The 15,444-nt window shown below is 47.8% G+C and overlaps 1 protein-coding gene across 3 annotated transcripts in view; it reads left to right on the top strand.

The window, feature by feature from the left end:
- Nucleotides 1–15,444, top strand: part of STK35 (serine/threonine kinase 35) — a 64,333-nt gene that overhangs the window by 35,699 nt on the left and 13,190 nt on the right. Inside the window, exon 3 of one of the 3 annotated variants that reach the window (XM_029612891.1) lies at nt 2,038–2,123. The exons of 1 other annotated variant lie outside the window; for it this stretch is intronic. The gene's annotated coding sequence lies outside the window, so the exon portion shown is untranslated. Of the gene's footprint in view, nt 1–2,037; nt 2,124–10,767; nt 15,418–15,444 lie in introns of those variants that run through there. One more of the 3 variants, XM_029612889.1, reaches the window with a different exon arrangement.

Here is a 15,444-nt window from a genome sequence, read left to right on the forward strand (position 1 = left end):
GCGATTTTTGGAATTCTGCAGAACGGCTTACAGAAGGGATTGTCTCTCAACTCCATCAAGGTACAGGTGGCCGCATTGTCATGCTACGGAACCAAGAGCGAGAGCGGCAGCATAGCTTCTCATTGGATGTCTCCTGCTTTCTGAAAGAAGACAAGCAGATCCAACCACCCCTAAAGTGGCCGGTGCCTCTTTGGATCCTCAACCTGGTCCTAGATTTCCTAGCAGGGACCTCTCCGCGGCCTGTCTCTCTGACTATTAACATTGAAGACAGCCTTTCTGCTGGCAGTCTGTTCGGCCCGTCGTGTATCCGAGCTACAAGCACTGTCCTGCCGGGAGCCGTTCCTCAGACTCACCTTGGGAACCATCCAGTTACGCACAGTTCTGTCGTTCCTCCCCAGAGTGGTGTCTCACTTCCATCTCAACCAAACCATCTCGCTACCTTCTCCAGATGAGCATAAGAATTCGAAAGAAGCTCGAAGTCTACGCCATCTCAACGTTGGTAGACTCCTAGTCCTATACCTGGAAAGGTCTGAATCTGTACGAAAGACGGACCACCTATTCGTCCTTCTCAGCGGGAAGAAGCAAGGGGAAGCAGCCTCGTGAGCAGCCATAGCCCACTGGATCAAAAGTCATCAAGGCGGCCTACGTAGAACCAGGCAAGCCACCGCCTTTACAAGCCTAGGCCCATTCTACTAGAGTCCAGGCAGTGTCCTGGGCAGAAACCAAGATGCTGTCACCCGCCGAGATCTGCAGGGCGGTGACATGGTCCTCCATCCACACCTTCTCCAGGTTTTACCGCCTGGATGTTCAGGCTCGAGAGGACACAGCATTTGCAAGGGCAGTACTAAGTGGGTCACGGGCAACCTTCCACCCGGTTCGGGAGTACCTTTTATACATCCCATTGGTCCTGAGTCCATCTGCTACATGCTAGGAAATGGAGAAATTATTTACCTGATAATTTTGTTTTCCTTAGTGTAGACAGATGGACTTAGCATCCCGCGCACGGCTGCCTTTACTCATGGAATTCTCGGGTGACATCCCCGAGAGTGAGTGATTCACGGGTAAGACTTGCTTTGCTTCAGCTAGGGCACCGATCCTACCGGGTGTCGACGTTTCTCGGTTGAGGGCACTGGTGGTCTCCAGCTATAACCAACCGGTTCAAATTAGTTAACTTACTTTATCTATTTATTTATTTATTTAACATTTTTTATATAAGAACATAAGAAATTGCCATGCTGGGACAGACCAAGGGTCCATCAAGCCCAGCATCCTGTTTCCAACAGAGGCCAAAAACCAGGCCACAAGAACCTGGCAATTACCCAAACACTAAGAAGAACCCATGCTACTGATGCAATTAATAGCAATTATATACCAAGGTTCTGGTAACAAAATGTTACTAATCACTTCGGTTTACATGTAACATTAGGATGACTTAACATATGAGTCTTACATAGAACAGGAAAATGAACTTGGAGAAAATTGAATTAGATAATACATAATAAGACAACAAATAAATAACTTTATTATAATTAAATTTATAATAATATTATAATAATTAACTTTATAACTTGGTTAACTTATCCAAGTTATAAAGTTAATCAAGTTATTCAAATTATTCAGTCACACATATATCCACAATGCTTTTCGAGGAGAATACTGAAGAGCTGTACTTCCTGCAGGGATATATGTACTAGGGCTGACGTCAGATTGAAATCTGATCCGTCTCCGACTGCTATCAGGAGTACACTATACCCATTGGTCCTGAGTCCATCTGACTACACTAAGGAAAACAAAATTAGCAGGTAAGTAATTTCTCCATTAGTCATGTTCCCTTCAATAGTTTTCAGTAGTGGGATGTAATTAAGAACAAATAAGAGGTTGTGATCCAATGTTTATCCCCAAATATTTAAGGCATGATTTAGCCCAACAGAATGGAAAGCATTTCTTAATCAAGGAGACCTCTGAAGCTTGCTGTCTTCTTCACTCGGACATCTTGGTTCATTTAGTAGAAAGGTCTCTCTATTTGTTTTCCTTCAGCTGGACAGCAGCACTGTTGGTCTGAGTGAGGGAAGTTCTGCAGCTTGGGATAGCAGGAAATCACGCCCTGGGGAAAGGAGGAGCAACAAATGGGTAGGCGTGATGCTGCTTTTCTAAAGTCAGGAGCTCATAAAGAAGGGGGTTTACATTTATTTTTCATTTCTTCCTCTTTCATGATATATTCAGGTACTGTAAGTATTCCCCTATCCCCAGAGGGCTTAGTCTGTCTGAACCTGAAGCAATGGAGGGTGAAGTGACGTGCTTAAGGTCACAAGGAACGGCAGTGAGGTGCCCACAGATGCAGCCATGTGATGGTTCTTTACTGGCAAAGTGTAACCTACAACTAGTCCAAAATAGTGCAGCTCGCTTATTATCTGGTACCCCGGTTCGCAATCATATAACTCCTATCTTACAATCTCTTCACTGGCTACCCATAAAATACAGGATAAAATACAAAATACTCTCAATCATTCACAGCTTAATCTGTAATTCTTCCTCCACCTGGTTATGCACCTTACTTCGTATTTACAAACCGACCTGACACCTAAGATCACTCACTCAAAATCTCCTAGACAATCCCTCACCACGACAGGCCAGATTAGACATAACCAGAAAGAGAGTATTTTCAGTAGCAGGACCATCTCTTTGGAACTCTTTACCCAACCCTCTCCGTCTAATATCGAACCCTCATCACTTCAAAATAGCTCTGAAAACATACTTTTTTCAACATGCATTTAATAACTCCTCTAAGTATTCTTCCAACAAAACTGAAGTTCCCACTTCTTCAACCCCGTCCATTTGACACATACTACTCCAATCTGCTCACTTGACACATATTACCTTAATTTTTCATTCAATCTTTTTTCATTCCCTTCATTTTTTGGGATATATTTATCTGATAACTCATCACCTCTTCCCTCCCCCTCTCACCTTTTTACTTTTCCTATTCTGTTTACCATGGCACGCTACTACTATTATTATTATTATTATTATTATTGTTTTATTTTTTTATTAAGAATTTTATTTTAAGCTAGTAATTATCTAGCTATTTAACTAAATTTATGTATTTTTATTTAATTTAATTTGCACTTTATTTTTATCTTATTTTAAACTATTGTAAACCGTTTTGATAAAATTTTATTTTAAAAAGCGGTATATAAACATTTTTAAATAAATAAATAACCTTCCTTCTCAGGGAGCATCCAGCAGGTTATCCCATGCATGGCATGTTCTTCTGATCATCCCTGCTTTAGGATGCCTTAATATAAAGAATAGAAGTGTCTTGCTTTTCTGTTGTATTCTTACCTCTTAATGTCAGAGCTTTGTGGTTCCACTGTTTTTTGTCACATTGCAAGCCCTGCACGTCTGTGCTGGGACCCCCTCTTGTTGGGTAGTATGTGCGCACTACAGTGTTAATATAACTTTCCTAGCTTGTAGCAGATGGACTCAGGACCGATGGGTATAGTGTATTCCTGCTAGCAGTTGGAGACGGATCAGATTTCAATCTGACGTCCGCCCCTAGTACTTATACCCCTGCAGGAAGTGCAGCTCTTCAGTATTTTCCATCTCCATAGCAGTTAGGGACTATCTGCACGCTCTCAAGCGTTAGATCAAATTCAAAGAAGAAAACCCAAAATTTAAAGAAGAAAACCTACCTGAAGACAAGCCCCGCTCTCCTGCGGTGATACCCTCGGATCCCTCCCCCAGTTGAGATTCCCGAGGTGATTTCCGTGGTCCCTCTGAGGTGAGCCTTGGTCCAGCGGCCAAATCTTTGATGTTACGCCCACAGCCGCCCCAGTTGTTGTTGCTCTATATATTGTTATTCACTGATGAATCATTTCACTATTTGTTATTGTTGAATTGTTGACCTGTTCTATGTTCATTGCGCAATGTTGGATGTAACGCCATAGCCGCGACTGTTCTGTTTAATTGTAAACCGATATGATTTGATATCTTTGTTCAAGAATGTCGGTATAGAAAAATTCTAAATAAATAAATCGCGGCGAGGACCTAGCCCCCGATCCTTCGGGCACGGCTGAGAAGCAGCGGGTGCACCCTCGAGCACGGCGGTGAAGGTATTTGCCCTCTCCCCCCGCAGACCGCCTGGGACGAAACCGGGAAGCGCCGAAGACAAGGTAAGGTAGAAATCCTCTACTTGAATCTGGTCTCTGAGGATCGAGGAGGAGCACAGGTCACCGACCGGGACCAGTGCCACCGGGTTGATCCGCCCTAGCAGGGCCAGGCCCCAGCTATTCCAAGAGTCTGCCCACGTGGAGACTCTCCGAGGGGGTAACCGTATTGCCCGCATGCTCACCATCGCCATCTTGGCATACTCGCAGCGCCGTTTGCCTCCGAGTGCACATCTCCGAGTCAGGCGCACAAAGCACTTGTGCGTATAGACTTACGCGCGCATAACTTGCACGCACAGAGCTGAGCGCATATCTACGCACAGCCTCGCGCACAACTTACACGCTCATTTTAAGTGCACTGGAGTGCATAAGATTTACGCGCCGACAACCATGGCACCCCCAGGAACAGAAATTAAAGTGCAAGGCCTCTGCCCAGCATGCCACATCAGAGTCGCACAAAGCGAGGAGGCCGACGCCCTGTGCGAGGAGGCCCTGGGAGATCCAGCTCAGGGCCAGTCCCACCCAGGGCCGAGTTCTAGCTCCTCAGGGGGCACCCCGGACCTAGCCCGGGGACCCCCACAGACAGGGACCCCAAGGAACCAGCGCCCCTCGGCTTTAATCCAGCGTCGATATCATGGGTGGAGTTCTTCAAGGGGATTCATGCCTTTGTACAAATGCAAACTGAACCTCTGGCTGACCAGCTACATGCTCCACTGGAGGACCCACATGCCCCAGGCCCTTCAAGACCTAGGCAGAGGCTCCCATTACCCAGAAGCCCCACCTTTGGGGACTCGGACATCTCTGAGGAGGAAGCCGAACCCCTAGAAGAGGGGGAGCTCCCCCCGGGGACAGAGCCTCACCAAACCATGAGTCGCTTCTTCACAAAGGACGAGCTCCCGGACCTGGTCAATCAATCTCTGACGGAGCTCGCTATCCCAGGCCCAAGTACTTCGGGGGAACCTAAACCGAACCCCCTGCTGGAGGGTCTTCGACAGACTTCTCACCACTTCCCTCTGTTACAAGCAGCACAACAGCTGATTGACCTGGAATGGAATGCTCCAGAGTCCGTATTCTAAGGGGGACGAGCCTTGGCAGCCCTGTACCCCCTGGACCCAGCAACCAAAGATCTTCTTGCATGCCCAAGAGTGGATGCCATGGTCTGCGCGGTCTCTAAGCACACCACTATCCCAGTGGAGGGAGGAGCTGCGCTTAAGGATGCACATGACCGACGTCTGGAGTCCATCCTCAAACAGTCATTTGACGTTGCCGCTATGTCTCTACAAATTGTGGCCTGCTGCACCGTGGTGACACGTGCCTGCTTATCACAAAACAGGAACAACACCCCGGGAGAAGACATGGAACCAGCAGTATCATTCCTAGCGGACGCTGCCTCCGACCTAGTGCGCACAGCGGCCAGAGGAGTGTCATCTGCGGTGGCTGCCAGGAGGCAACTCTGGCTCTGAAGCTGGTCGGCCGACGTATCTTCCAAAACGCGCCTCACAAGGATGCCCTTCAAAGGATCCCTCCTGTTCGGCAGCGAACTCGAGAAACTGGCCGACAAATGGGGCGAGTCCCATTGCCGCGACTACCGGAAGATAAGACTAAGAGAAACCAGCGTCCCTTCCCCAGGTCCTCCAGGGCAGAAATTCGCAGCGCTTCAATTCTTACAGGAGCAACTATCAAGCGCCCCGCCCTACGGGCAGGAACCAGTCCTTTCGGACCAAGCACAACAAGAGGGGAGCCAGCTCGGGTACGGGCCCCAGCTGCACCCCACAATGAGATTCAGCCGACCCATCCAAGGGAAGAAGCCATGGGGGCAGACTAGCCCTATTTTACCACAGATGGGTCGAAATAACCTCGGACAAGTGGGTCCTAGCCATCATTTGGGAGGGGTACTACCTGGATTTCCAACGAACCCCTCCGGACAAGTTCCTGGAGTCCCCCCTGCCACGACCCCTCCAAGAGGGCGGCAGTGGAAGCTACAGTGTCCAGACTACTGGCCCTAGAGGCCATAACCCCAGTGCCTCCACAGGAATTAAGTACTGGCCATTATTCCATTTATTTTATCGTTCCCAAGAAAGAGGTAACATTCAGGCCCATCCTGGACTTCAAGTCAGTCAACCGCCACCTCAGGATCCCTCGCTTCCGTATGGAAACCCTACGATCCGTTATAAGGGCGATACAACCAGGAGAGTTTCTCCCATCCCTGGATCTTTCGGAGGCCTACCTGCACATCCCCATTAATCAGGAACATCAGCGCTACCTAAGTTTCAAAGTCCTGAACCATCACTACCAGTTCCGGGCACTACCCTTCGGGTTAGCCACAGCACCCCGGACATTCACCAAGCTGTAATAGTGGTGGTGGTGGCAACACTGAGGAAGAAAGGAATCCTCGTTCACCCTTACCTGGACGATTGGCTGATAAGAGCAAAGTCACCGGAGGAAAGCCGCCAAGCAACCAGCAGAGTTATAATTCTACTGGAAAGCCTAGGATGGGTAGTCAACACAAACAAAAGTTCCCTACAGCCCTCACAGTCGCTGGAATACCTAGGAGTCCGATTCGACACCAAAGAGGACAAGGTCAACCTGACCCCGACAAGGAGATCAAAATTGTGGAACCGGCTGCAAACCTTGCTGAATCCTCGTCCCACAGCATGGGATTACCTGCAAGTCCTCGGGCTGATGGCATCCACACTGGAAGTTGTGCCATGGGCATGATCCCACATGAGACCCATACAGCGCTCACTCCTATCACGGTGGAGCCCATGGTCCCAGAACTACACCGTACGTCTATCACTCCCGGGCAGAGTTTGGACCCAGCTATGGTGGTGGCTGCAGGCCAGCCACATGAGCCGGGGATCGAGACTATCCTCCCCAACCTGGACCCTACTCACCACAGATGGCAGTCTGAGGATGGGGAACACACAGCGAGGAGCTAACCACCCAAGGGCAGTGGAACGCAGAAGAGGCGGGATGGAACATCAACCGCCTAGAAGTGCGGGCAGTCAGACTAGCCTGCCTGCGGTTCGCTCACAGACTTCGAAACAAAGCGGTCAGAGTAATGTCTGACAACGCCACGACAGTGGCCTACATCAACCGGCAGGGGGGAACCAGAAGCCAACAGGTGTCCCTAGAAATAGACCCCCTGATGGCATGGGCGGAAGCAAACCTCCAGGAGATCTCTGCCGTCCACATTGCCGGTAAAGACAACATCACGGCAGACTTCCTCAGCAGGGAAAGTCTAGACCCAGGAGAATGGAGGCTGTCGTCCACAGCCTTCAAGATGATAGTGGATCGGTGGGCGACACCGGACATGGACCTTCTGGCAAACAGATCCAACGCTCAAGTATCCAGATACTTCAGCCGCAGGCAGGAACCGCAGTCCCAAGGGATCGATGCCGTGGCCCCTACTGGGAGCAATCATTCACAAGATACACCTACACAAGGGACTAGTTCTTCTGGTGGCTCCGGACTGGCCAAGAAGACCCTGGTACGCAGACATGAGAAGACTGCTGGCAGGAAACCCCCCTACCCCTGCCCGCACACGGACCTGCTACAACAAGGTCCGATCCTCCACGAGGACCCAGCTCAATTCTCTCTTACGGTCTGGCCATTGAGAGGGCTAGCCTGAGAAAGAGCGGATACTCGGGGGAGGTAATCGACACTCTCCTCCAAGCACGCAAGTTCTCCACATCGCTAACGTACATAAGGATCTGGAGAGTATTTGAAGCCTGGTGCGAAGACCACAACATCAAGCCACACTCATTTACAGTTCCCGTGATCCTGGAATTCTTACAGAATGGACTACAGAAGGGTCTGTCCCTCAACTCCATCAAGGTACAGGTGGCCGCATTGTCATGCTACAGCTCCAAGAGCGAGGGCGACAGCATAGCTTCTCACCTGGACGTGTCACGCTTCCTGAAAGGAGTCAAACACATTCGCCCACCACTAAAGTGGCCAGTACCTCTGTGGAATCTCAATCTCGTTTTGGACTTCCTAGCGGGAACCGCCTTCAGACCCCTCCGAGGCCTGTCCCTCCGCTTGTTAACCTTAAAGACGGTGTTTTTGCTGGCGGTGTGTTCAGCCCGCCGCATATCTGAACTACAAGCACTGTCCTGCCGTGAGCCGTTCCTCAGACTCACCCCGGGGTCCATCCATCTACGCGTGGTCTCACACTTCCATCTTAACCAGACCATCTCACTACCAACAACAGATGACTTGAAGACTTCGGAAGAAGTCCGGAGTCTACGCCACCTCAACATCGGCAGACTCCTATCCAGATACCTGGAAATGTCCGAACCCGTATGAAAAATGGACCACCTTTTCGTCCTTCACAGCGGAAAGAGACAAGTGGAAGCGGCCTCGCGGGCAACCATCGCCCGCTGGATCAAGGAAGTCATCAAGGCGGCCTATATAGAAGCTGGCAAGCCACCACCTCTACAGGTCAAGGCCCATTCTACCAGAGCCCAGGCAGTATCCTGGGCAGAAATTAGAATGCTGTCACTTGCCGAGATCTGCAGGGCGGCGACATGGCCTCCATCCATACCTTCTCCAGATTTTACCGTCTGGACGTTCAGGCTCGGGAGGACACAGCATTTGCAAGGGCAGTACTAAGTGGGTCACGGGCAGCCTCCCACCCGGATCGGGAGTAGCTTTTATACATCCCATTGGTCCTGAGTCCATCTGCTACACGCTAGGAAATGGAGAAATTGCTTACCTGATAATTTCATTTTCCTTAGTGTAGACAGATGGACTCAGCATCCCACCCTTGGCTGCCGTCTCGCATGGTCTTTCAATGATTCAAGGGTAAGCCATGTTTTCATTTACCTAGGGCATCCACCCAGCCGGGTGCAGATGCTTTCCGGTTGAGTACACTGGCGGTCTCCAACTGTAGTCAATCAACCAGTTCAAGTTAATCAAGTTTGAACGTTTAACCAAGTTATGAAGTTATTCAAGTTAATCAATTAGTCAGTCACTCATATATCCACAATGCTTTTCGAGGAGAATACTGAAGAGCTGCACTTCCTGCAGGGATATATGTACTAGGGCTGACGTCAGATTGAAATCTGATCCGTCTCCAACTGCTATCAGGCGCACACTATACCCATTGGTCCTGAGTCCATCTGTCTACACTAAGGAAAACGAAATTATCAGGTAAATCATTTCTCCATTGCTATGACTTCTTCACATGGAGCCCAATCCTCTAATTGGTTTTGCTTTCAGGTGCCATTGATAGTCAGGGAAGGGGGCCCTGTAACAGCTCGGGGTGGGGGGAGCCCCTATCTAGGGGGAAAACATTTTCTGACAACTTGGATTCCAGGCACAGTTTTTTAGTAGCCAGGATTAAATGTTTTCTAGATAACTTTTTTTTTAATTTATTTTACTCATTTTAATATTTATAAACTCTTACTCTACTCATTCTTTTAGCTTTTTGTCTCCACCTCTCAGCTTTTTCCCTAGTCTGGCCCCACTGTGGCCTGAAATAGCATTTTGGCCTGGGTAACAGGTACTGTCAACCTGAGGATGGCGTCAAGCACCAGGTCCCAAAATCTAAGTGGCCTGGGACTTTGCCAGCCCTTCCCCCATTTGTCTTGTGCCATTGGTGATGGTAGGCTGTTTATCTATGATGTGGATGTCCGCGTCCTCGTTCTTGTGTCAGGTACATCTAGTAGTGCTGTAGCAGTAAGTGGTACTATCTTTTAGTCACAGTACATGCTTGAATTTTATGGTACTGATTATTGCTGACTGTTATAGTCTGAGTGCCAGATGATGGTGCCGAGGTGCGACCTGTGGGTGATTCACCTTAAAGGTGCTGTCCATCACTTCTTCCTGTGTTGTGATTCTCTCAGATCTGTCTTGTAATGCCCTGCTGTTGCACCCGGCTTCTCCATGCATGTTAGGGTAATTGGGCCGTTCCTTCCATAATTTTGATTACTGTACTAGAAATACAGACCAACTTTGCAAATGTCCTGATTAATTATTGTATATATATTCTGTTGGTACCGGTAATAACCATAATTGCAAGGTCATGATTAACATGGCTTTTCTTTTAATCATGCACACCTCTGCCAGTGCCAGTGCACCTCAATCCTGGTGCATAGCTGGGACTTCTGAATCTAGCTTTTAACTGAGAGAAACCTCAGCTTGGAAAATCTCCCCTAGTATTCTTAGCCCTCCTGTTGCTTGTCTTGGGCTTCACTCTAGGTTTTTGTGCCTTTTCTGTGCTGCTAACTCCGCAGCTGCACAAATTTATGTATTTTAATCATAACAGGTCCCCAACAATAGTATGTGTGCTGGGCAAATAGATGTTTGTACTGATTAGCTGGAAAATAAAGCTATGAATTTATAATTTAAGTATAGAAGCCCTGCCCATAGCATCTCCTATTCATCCGGTCTTGAGCTGTCCCCTGGGTGCAAGAAAGCCATTTCCCCAGGTACGATGGAGTATGAAGCCGCCTGGTTTTGAATTCTGATCTTAATAGTGCAGAGGTCATGGCAGCAGATTTTCTTTCCTTCCCCTCTGTTTAAAAGAAAAAGTACTTTGCCTTGTTCATATTTTCATGGCTCAAATTTGAAATCTCTTTTTTGCTTCTTTCTTCAGGCTCGTTAATTGATGTCCCAGCAGCTCATGATGACCATAGAGAGGGTCCTGCTTCCAGCTCTGGCAGGCTTGGATTCATGCCCTTCGTACACCTTGTGGGATAGTGGAAGAAAAGCTGATGCAATGACCTGTTGTCTTTTTGGGATGGGGATTCTGTTTCTTAGATTGGTACTCCTGGGGCAGTCAGTGCCGGCAGCCCTGTGTAATAAGAATTGGTTGCGGGTAGATCTGGACTCTAAGTGGCCATGGCAGGTAGATTACGCCCCCCCCTTGCTCTGTACTCCTTTCATGGGCAGGTGATCTGAGTACATTAGCAGAGGTGCCTGGTACAAAGGGCTGTGCTTGCAGTCTGCTGCTGCTGCTGCTGCTGTAGGGACCCTGAATCTTTTGGGGGCAGAACTGCACCTGGGAGGGCCTACAGTTCAGGACAGAAATACTCCCTTGCCAGACTGAGCAGTAGGGACACTGGGGATGGGAACTGTTTCTTGGGTTTTGTTTACACTCTGCTTCTATCCCATTCCCTACTACCTCCCTCCCTTTCTAGGGATGGGGATAGCTGCCTGTTTGCAGCTCTAGTTCAGTCTCAATTCAGGCCTTTCCTACCCAACTGAGGACTGTCATGTAGTACTTTGTGTCCTGCTCATTACCTTCCTGGGGTACCTGCTGCCATAGAGGTATCTAGGGTCATGTACAGCTAGATGGGCATGAAAAAGGGAGCAGAGAGATTTTGGGAAGAGAACCCACCTTCCAGTGTTATCATAGCTGCACAGACCTGCTGTGGTTCCCCTGCTTTGCAGTCAGAAGCCTTCCTGTCTTTCAGAGCAGCTCCTGCCCAGTTCTCTGCCATTGCCTTCAGGGAATATTCCCCGACTTTGGAGGAGTATCGGTGCTGGGAGATTTCTTTATACACTAAGAATTCCCCACTCCAGTGCAATTCCCCACTCCAGTGCAATAAACGCCTTTCTTTAAAATGAAACCACATTCTTTCCAGTCTCTTCTGCATGAGACTATGTCTGCAGGGGTGGGTCGAGCTGCAGTAGTGAGCACAAAGGAGCTAGGAACACTCGGTGCCTGCAGTCTGTATGATGCCAACATCAGAGATCACCAAGTTTCCATTTTCCAAAGCTCTCTGTGTACCATAAACTCCCCAGAATCAGATTACATGTAAGTGCTGACTGCTTCAACTGGCTCATGGTGAACTGTAGCTGTCTGCTGGAAGGAACCTCACCATGTGATAAGCAGGGAAGCATATACCGTACTATCTTTTCTCAGGGGCCTGCAGAGGGATATAGTGCTCACTCTGGGCTCTGTGCACGGCTCCTTGCGTTTTACCAATAAGGTAGACCACAGTGCCTTGTAAACCATTGCATTGCTTTATAAAGCTTTCAGCTTTGACAGGAGAGGGATTTGGTTATAGTTGTGATTTTCCTTCTCCCGGATACCTGGAAACTTTTATTGCCCTGGGAGTAATTAGACATTTTGAGAAATTCAGAGAGCAGGATCTTCCTTGTGACTGTTCCACCTTATTGGATGTAGATTTTTCAGACACTATTTGACCTCTGCATGCAACTCCCCCTGCCATGCCCCTTCCCCACCACCATCAGCACTGCAGACTGCTCTGATCAGTAGGTAGGAGTCGTCACCTGGACAGTGCCTTGCTCTGAGCTGTGAGATGGTGTCCAGTTGTTGATGATAGCAGAGATTTCTACACAGACTTTCTTGGGGGAGGGGCACTTATGCAGGCTATTTTGCAGCAGCCACTGGTGGCAAGGCCAATATCTTGAGGATGGCGTGCTGCTTGTGGACCCTGCCATCACTGGCATTCATAGATTGGGTTCCTGCCGCAGAGTCAGCTCCTCTGAAGTAATAGCCACTGTGGCAGCTGAATTTGTGCTCAGCAGGGCGATTGCCTGTCTTGCTGTGCCCTTCGGTTTCAGGATAGCTGCTTTAGAGGCTGGCTGGGCTCAGAATTCACGGCAGGTCTGAGCAGCAGGTTTCGGCCTCAGGGCAGCGCGCAGCCTGGATCCAGGTAAGCGTGCTCGGTGAGCATGGCCTTTCCCCTTTCCATCATGGGTGCGTGCAGAATGCAGAGCTGCTGCTGCTGCTAAAGAGTTTTGTAAGGAGCTCCTTGCTCTTTCATTTTGAGGTTCTAGATCAAAGCTCAAGTAAGGGGCTGGGCTGAATTGCACTTTTAAAACCTGGCTTTGTCATACAAGATCCCCTTTGTCCTTTTTATAAAGCCTTGCATTTCTTCGTCCTACCTGCAGGAAAATGTAAAAACATTGAACACTAAGACTTCAGACTCCCCCCGTCCCCCGCTGCTGATATTTGAGCACATGGGGACTTTGTTTTGCATTTATGGAAGACGCTCAGCCCTTCTCCTTCCAGTCAGGGTGCCCTGTATTGTATTTTGCCTGTGCCATTGGGCTTGTTGGTGCCCTGCAGCTTCTGGAAGACTGCCATACCTCTCGTTGTGATTCACTTTCCTAAGAGCGTATTCTTCTTCTGGGTTGCCTATAAATCTTGAGTGCTGTATATTAGATTTTGTGCATATTGGCAAATGGGAAGCCCTGCATTGGCCTGCAGATGAAAGCTGCTTGGCACATGCTTGCATATACTTGACTGACTAATATGCAGTCTCTTCTAGAGCTCTTAACAGCCTTGTACATTTTCCACATTCTGCTCTAAAATATATAGATCCAGAATGCATTAAAGTGCGCGTTTTTGATTGAGCTACAAAACATACTCCAAAAATAATTTGTCTAAGAAAAAAAGTTGATTGCATGAATCTTCCCACCCGTTAACTCGGTACTTGGTGGATGCCCTTGGTTTTTTGCAGCGGGATAACAGCAGTGACTTGTTTAAGGATCAGTGTCTACCAACTTTGCACAGTGAGAAGAGGCGTCTTAGACGATGAACTCAAGCTCTTTCAAGCTAGCTGGGGATCATCTTCAATTCTTGTCACAGATTGTCTATTTGCTTCAGGAACTTGGATGTTCATTTTGTTCTTACTGAGCTACTCCATTGTTACTTTTTCTGTATGCTTATTGTCCTGCTGAAAAGCGAATCCTCCCCAGTGCCAGGTTTGTGGCAGACTGGAATAGGTTTCCCTTCAGGATCTGCCTGTATTTTGCATCATCCATCCTTCCCTTGACCGTCTCGAGCCTCCCTGTCCCTGCTACTGCAAAGTATCCCCTCAGCATAATGCTGTCACCACCATGCTTTACTGTAGGGGTGGTGGTAGCAGGGTGATGTGCCGCATTTTGGTCTCACACCGCAGAACCTTCTCCCACATTCTTGCAGTGTCCCCTGTGGCTTTTCTTCAGCTACCTTCCCATGCAGGTCATGGGAAGGTAGCTGGAATTGCTGGCTGGTAAACATTTTCCCCAGACTTAACCAGAGAACTCTGTAGTTCTTTTAAAGTAATCTTCAGACTCTGTGACCTTCCACAGCAGACTCCTTAACCCATAGCTACTGACGTTGGAGGGATGGCCTCATCAAGACAATGTCTTGTTGGTTCCAAATTGCTTTCCACTTTGCAGTGATGGACTTCCCAGTGCTCCAAAGGATTAACGCGTTGAAATTTTGTTATAGCCTTCCCCTATCTGTACTATTAATAACATCCCAGGGATCTTTCACTTGCTCCTTTTAGCATGTTTGACATCTGTTTCAAATTCATTTCAAAACAGCTTGATTCTTCATCCAGTAGTATTTGAATCAGCTCAACGTAGATACAGGTGGGCTCTATTTAACTTATTATAGGCCTTGTTAAGGCTTTTTTTTTTAAACCAGAGCTAATTTTGGTTTGCTGTGACAAAGGGTGTGAAAACTCATGCATTCAGGATTTTTACAATATTCTTAATTAGTTTGTCTTTCTAGAATTTCACAATGAAACTGTTGAGTATGTTGTATAGATCTTTGAGACTCTTATTTTAATGCATTTCGATATGTGTTTGTGTGTGTGAGTGTGAGAAAATATGGAAAATGCACAAGGATGTGAAGACTTACAAGGGACTATACTATTGGGTGCTGAGACTGGCGGGGGAAATAAAAGCATGACGACACAGACCATAGTCTGCCCATCTCTACAATCCCTAGCACGTCTTCTCACTGGCACTACAGGGATGGTGATGATCCTGCTCTGTGTTTGATAGGATGCATCATAGCCTATTTAAGGCCTTCTCGTGGGCTTCCTTGTCTAGCCAGTGTACTGCTGGGTATAGAAGCTGCTTTTCTGTGCTCAGTCTGAGAGGGCTATCATGTTTAAACACTTGAACATATATGTCTGCACAGACTTATGAAAAGAGGAAATGCTGTTTGTGAAAGCTGGAACTGGGGTCTTGTTTCAGGTTCCCTGGCAAAGCCTTTGCACCATGTTGGGTATGGAGGGTTTGGCAGGAAGAGGCCTAATAAAGAAACTTTCCAGTCAACGTGGATTCCTTGCTATCTTTCTCATTTTGCACAGAAGCTGGTAATAGGACCTATGTGTGAACAACTTTTTATAAATATTTTTTGTACTTGGTTTACTGAGTTTGATATGAAATATATTTAAGTTTCTTTAACACTGTGGATAGCTGATATGTATGAATGGCAGAGGCATTGTAAATTAAGAGATGTGTGACGAATAAAACATTTTGGTTTTAAAAGCCACCAAGTGTGTGTTGTGGTTTCTGTTGA

This window comes from Rhinatrema bivittatum, chromosome 8 (genome assembly GCF_901001135.1).
Source record: "Rhinatrema bivittatum chromosome 8, aRhiBiv1.1, whole genome shotgun sequence".
Lineage (NCBI taxonomy): Eukaryota > Metazoa > Chordata > Amphibia > Gymnophiona > Rhinatrematidae > Rhinatrema > Rhinatrema bivittatum.